We start from the raw sequence: 6,037 nt of genomic DNA on the forward strand, positions 1-6,037 counted from the left end.
TAAGCCATTAAGCAATGGCTTGGTGGTGCAGGTTATCAATGGTTTCTTAATATCGAGATGACACGGCGTAGCATGTTGGGAAATGCCTCTGTCCGTGAAGAGAGCAGATGGCTTTGTGTTTGCTGCAGGCTTTCCAGCTCCCAGTGGTGCCGCTCACTTGCTCTCACCCTCCACTTATTTTACTGATGTTTCTCTCCGTCATCTTCCCATCCGTATGAGCATTTGGGAGAGAGGGAAATATATTTTTTTATACCTTCAGACATCATCTTGGTAATGCACTATTTTATTTATTCATTCATTTATTTTTACCACGTACCAGAAAACAGAATGTGCCAAGGGACTTAATTCATAAAATCAGCTACACTGAGTGCTTTTGTTGTTTCGGCAATTCCTACTGAAATTCCTAGGGATTCCATTTATAATATAAATATATATATATATTAGGTTGAGCACGGTGCCGATGATCCCCAGTATTGCCAGAATCCTCTCCTCGCGGTCGTTCTCTGGCTCCTCCGCGATGGCCCGACACCTGTGATGATGGCCATGGGGGAGCATGTTTAATATCACTGATCCCAACCTCCAGAGGGCGCCACGCCTGCTACAGAGACAGAGAGAGAGACAGGGACCTGACTGAAGACATGAGGAGATGTGGAAACCATACTGCAATACAATGAGTTCTCTAAAGATATTTTCTAAAGAAAAACTGATGTCACATCATTATGGTGTTGCTAAGAACTTGCTAGGATGTTGAGGATAGTTGCCAGAGTGTTTCTAGGAGGTCTCTAGGGCATTCTGGGAGATTTGTAGGTGGTTGGTTGGGTATTCTGGGTGGCTGCTAACTTGGTAGGAGGTTTCTTATGTGTTTGTGGTGGTTGCTTGGGCATTGCTAAAGCGTTGTGGGTGAGTGTTTGGTAAGGGGTTGTGTTAGAGTGTTAATAGGTGGTTGCTAGGACATTGCTTGGAGGTTGCCAGAGCATTGTGGGTGGTTGCTTGCGAGTTATAGGTAGTTGCGAAGTTGCTAGAAAGTTTTGAGTGGTTTACTTGGGCACTGCTAAGGCAATGTGGGCTAGAATGTTACTAGGTGGTTGCTAGGACGAGGCTAGTTGGGTGCTAGGGCATTGTCAGGAGGTTGCCAGGGCATTTTGGGTGGCTGCTAGGGCTTTGTCATTAAGATTCTAGGGCATTATGGGTGGTTGCTAGGTGGTTGGTAGGGAGTTCTGGAAGGTTGCTAAGTTGGTAGGAGGATTCTTATGTGTTTGGGGTGGTTGCTAGGGCGGTTACTAAGGTGTTGTGGGTGAATGTTTGCTAAAGGGTTGTGCTAGAGTGCTAATAGGTGGTTGCTAGTGCATTATCAGGAGGTTGCTAGGTCATTCTGTGTGGTTGCTAAGTTGCTAGGAGCTTACTGTATTTGAGTGGTTTGTTAGGGTGTTGCTAAGCTGTCGTGGGTGATTGCTAGAGTGTTACTAGGTGGTTGCAAGGACAAGGATAGGAGGAAGCTAGGGCATTTTGGGTGGTTGCTAGGTGGGTTAGGTAGGGTAGTTGCTAAGTTCTAGCAACTTAGAACCACTGTTCGAGTGGTTTACCAACGCATTGCTAAGGTGTTATTATGTGGTTGCTAGGAAGAGGCTATGTGGCATTGTTAGGGCATTGTCAGGAGGTTGCTAGGGCATTCTGGGTGGTTGCTAGGTGGTTTCTGGGGGTTCTGGGTAGTTGCTAAATTGATAGGAAATTGTTAGTGTGTTTGATGGTTTGCTAGGGCGTTGCTAAGCCTTTGTGGGTGATTGGTTGGGTGTTCTGGGGTTGCTAGGGGTTTTCTAAGGTGTTGTGTGTGTTTACAAGAGTGTTGGGTGGCTGCTGTAGGACATTGTAGATGGTTACTAGGCAATTTCTTATTGTCTTGAGTCAAAAGTGTGAACCTCAAGTATGATATTCTGCTTTTGAGTGGTTGCTGCATAGCTAGTGTGTTTGGGGTCGTTGCTAGGGTGTTGCTATGGCATTATGGGTGACTGCTAAAGTGTTACTAGGTGGCTGCTAGGGCATTTCTTACTATCCTGGGTCAAAAGATGTGGCTCTGGACCCTCTAATGTAGGTCTTTGGACAAATAGGGAGAAAATCTTTAGTCTGATGAATGATAATATTACACGTCTCCACAGTGCAGGACACACAAGTCACACACTTAATACCAGCCTTGATGTTGCTTTAATATTAAATGCAATCAAATTGCATAAATGAACATTGTTTAACAATGCAGAAAAATAATGTTTGAACTCAACATCGGGATGAAATTATTGTATTGAGAAATCTTCACAAAATGACTTAAAAATGGTCAATTTTGCCTTTGTAAGATTTTTAATGGCAATTCTTTGAGATGGCAGAAATATTCATGCATACATGACTCCTCATGCTTGGTTCATGCTTTGTGAAATCTAACAAATGATGAAGTCATACGAAGCATATTACAGTTGACTGAAGGGCTTGTTCTTAAAATGGAAATCTCTGGGTTGTTGCACATTCACATTCACGATCATGGCATCTGGTTTTGCCACCTTGTCATTAAACAGCTAACAGTTCCTGTCCAACTGATTAGCAAGATGGTCGTGCACCTTCTCAGGTGTTTTTTTTTTATTTGTTGTTTTCATCACAGAAGATTTCTGGAGGTTAGCAGCACTGAGCCGAGCAGCTTTTTGCAGCAGCATAAGGACCCATGAGACTCTGTGAGACAAGCCTGTCACCCTCTCTCCACTCTGCTATGGCTTAGCCATTCAGCAGTGAAACGCGATTATTTCCAACCCAATTAGGGGGAAATACAAGCCGCACCTCCTTGCTCTAGGCCCAGTCAGAAAGGCACTTGCACATGGCCCAAACGCCTTGTGAGGCTCAGAGGACATTCAACAACCCTGCACAACAGTCAAATGGCTTCTAGAAATTAAGGGGATCTGAAAGAAACGGAACAAAAGAGAAACACAGGAAAACGCTGAGTGCATACAATGAATTTTCTGAATCCGGAGGAAATTTAGAGGAAGCTACTTGGTGTATGTTAAGATTTGACACTTGTGTACTATTATCCCCCAATAAAGAATCAGATGATAAACCTATTATCAAAACCTTCATCAGATCTGATACTGACCTTCAGAAAACCTATTTATCTGAACAGCAGTCAAACTCTAGATATTTGTTATTAGCATTTTGCATTCTAACCATAGATATGTATAGGTAGATGCCCTATTAGCGGCTGTTTCTATGGGCCGCTATACATAAGCCGTCCACCATATTGGAATAGTCAAAGCCGGTCCGTGAACACTCAAGAGCAAGTTGACTGTGTGTCTGCAACCCTGTACGCAAAATCAGTTGATACAATGCTATGGTGTTGTGGTTGTTTTCTAGGATGTGGTTGCTTATCTGTCAGGTGAAAATAGTACCTCAACAAGTCAATCACCTCAGTAATCACCACAACAAGCAGCATGATTTGAAGTTCATATTCATAGCATGTTTAATACTAGGGTTTGGGGGATGTTGAAATCCCAATAGTGGCAGTAGTTGCTTTAGCCAAAACAAGCAACATCTGCACCACAAAGATATTTTAAGTCCTCATTGCACTACATACTATATACTAAGGGTACAAAACCCAGTTAAGCAGCATGTTCACAGTGCAACAACTCTTCTATGTCAGGGCAGTGAGCCGTGTGAAAACCGGAGGAACCTGTGTTGAGTCAGAATTTTATAAAAGTGGGGGTGGACGATTAGACGAATGAAAGATGGGTTGGGTTGACTCACATTGTTTGAGCTCAACAGCCTAAAACCACTGTCAGAAAAATCAGCATCATCAGATGAGCTCAATGAGTCAAGCATCTTGTTCTGTCCATTGTACTAAGCAGCTCTTTAAATGAATATGACATGAACATAAATATATGAATATAAATCTATATATCTATCTATCTATCTATCTATCTATCTACACTGTAACCGGTTTTTGTAATTTGAACAGTATTATACTGTAATATGTACAGTAAGATACTGTAAAATGTGTATACAGTATTTTACTGCAAACCGCAAAGGATTACGGGAAAATATACGGTCACTACTGTATTTCCTCACTACTGTAAATCAATTTACAGTATAATACTGACCAATGGCAAGGGAGTTCTTTTTTGACTGTTTGGTGGAAGTGGCTGTAGTTGTTTAATTTGTCTCTCTCTGTCTGTCATTTTAGCATTCTGTCCATCTGTTCATCCATCCGTTTGTCTATCTAATCTTTGAGTATTGAAAGTGCAAAAAGCCCGTATAACTCCAAAGCTTTTTGAACTTTCTTGACAAAATTTCCTTTTTTTCCCCTTTTTTTCTAGCTAAATATTGTGATTACAATCAGTGAAAAGCCAAATTCAGAACATCTCCTTCTTTCAGAAACATCACTAAACTGACAGTGTGTGTGTTATTGTCTGCACTGAATCGAGCAGGTTTAATCTGAGTATGGATTATCTGTCCTCATCCAGCTTCTGTTGTGCTAAATAATAGCAGTACTCTAACATCTCCGGCTGAGATCATCAGTCAGAACAGTCTAACCATAGCTAAAGCACATCAGGCCTCAATGCGGTGAGAGATTGTGAAAGGAATACAAAATAAAATCATCAATCGCAGAAAGATTGGGTGAGAAAGCAGAGGGTGAGAGAAAGCAGACCAGAGCCCAGTTTGAATTCAGAATGAATACTGAATACAGGAATCCAGCGGTACACATTCAACTCCACAAAGCATGCATTAGTGATGACTTTTCACATATGCCCACATTACAAGAGCCCACACTGCAATATTAATATTATAAGGGATCTCAAAGAGCATGCATATGTTTAATGTGGTTAAAATTAGATCTTAGGCATGAACATGACATATAATGAGAACCCACTTCCTAACATATAAATCATGTTAAACTGAATGAGCGGTAGAGTGCGCTTCTCAGCGATTCTCAGTGATTTCTTTTGTCAGACCACTTATTTGAATAAAAAAAAATAAAAAAAAAATTGTGTCCACCACAATCCAATCATCTATCAATAGTGTTGCTAAAATTGGGCAATTAATAATATTTGATGATAATAATAACTCATATAATAAATGATTTACATTTATTATTTTTGCAGATGCATTTGTTGTTTCTCATATGTGAAACACAAAAGAAGATGCTTGATGGATTAAAGGACAGCTACTTCTCTACGGCCTGCTCCTGATTTTACTGGATTCTTGTGTCCCTCGTGCCTCTGTAAAAGAGAAGATGTGTTTCTGCAGCTAAAAATGTGTGGTCGGTGCTGAGGTGAGTCTCTGGGTTTGCACCAGCTCTTTTCTGTGGAGAATCCTGATGAAGCGTCTGTACAGTTAATGGCTCACCTTGACCTGCATGTAATAACAATACCAGCTACATTATATTTCCATCATAACTTCTGCTATGATTATGACAAAGTTGTTTGTTTTTAATATTGTTTTTATAAAAGTAGAGGGTTAGAAATGGTAAATTATAGTAAAAAAAAAAAGAGGATTAAAAAATATGATCATTAGTATTTTTTAGCATTTTAATTATTTAATTTATTGTTGTTTGTTTTTAATATTGTTTTTATAAAAATAGAGGGTGAGCAATGGTAAATTATATAAAAAAATGAGGATTACAAACAGGGGTGGACTTACCCATTAGGCAAAGGTAGGCAACCGCCTTGGGTCCCAAAAGCCAAGGGCCCCCTAAAATGCTATTCATATAGGAGATGCGCTTTAAGCGCTGACACGCGAATAACGGTTGCTGTTTACGGTGTTTATTACCACGACAACCGTCCGAGTTGAACGTGCTTTTTGTGTATCCTGATTGAAGGAGATGTAAATGTCATGCATCTGAAACTGTAATTTAATATTGAGAAACAGTGTGTATTATATGTTTATAATTGTTTTAAATGCCGCTTACTCATTTGCCCTGGTTTTGGCTAAACGCTCAATTGTGAGGTTTAACATTTTATAATTGATTTAGTTTTTGTGAAAACCTGTATCTCAACTGTAAATCAGTTGC

At 40.3% G+C, this 6,037-nt stretch overlaps 1 long non-coding RNA gene across 1 annotated transcript in view; it reads right to left on the reverse strand.

The window, feature by feature from the left end:
• Positions 1 to 447: 447 nt before the first annotated feature.
• LOC107722295 (uncharacterized) overlaps positions 448 to 6,037 on the reverse strand; it is a 20,161-nt gene continuing 14,571 nt past the window's right edge. Inside the window, exon 3 of the long non-coding RNA XR_001637796.1 lies at positions 448 to 598. This is a non-coding gene — a long non-coding RNA (uncharacterized LOC107722295). The remainder of the gene's footprint in view (positions 599 to 6,037) is intronic.

Source organism: Sinocyclocheilus rhinocerous, unplaced genomic scaffold, assembly GCF_001515625.1.
Source record: "Sinocyclocheilus rhinocerous isolate Xijiao unplaced genomic scaffold, SAMN03320098_v1.1 scaffold904, whole genome shotgun sequence".
Classification (NCBI taxonomy): Eukaryota; Metazoa; Chordata; class Actinopteri; order Cypriniformes; family Cyprinidae; genus Sinocyclocheilus; species Sinocyclocheilus rhinocerous.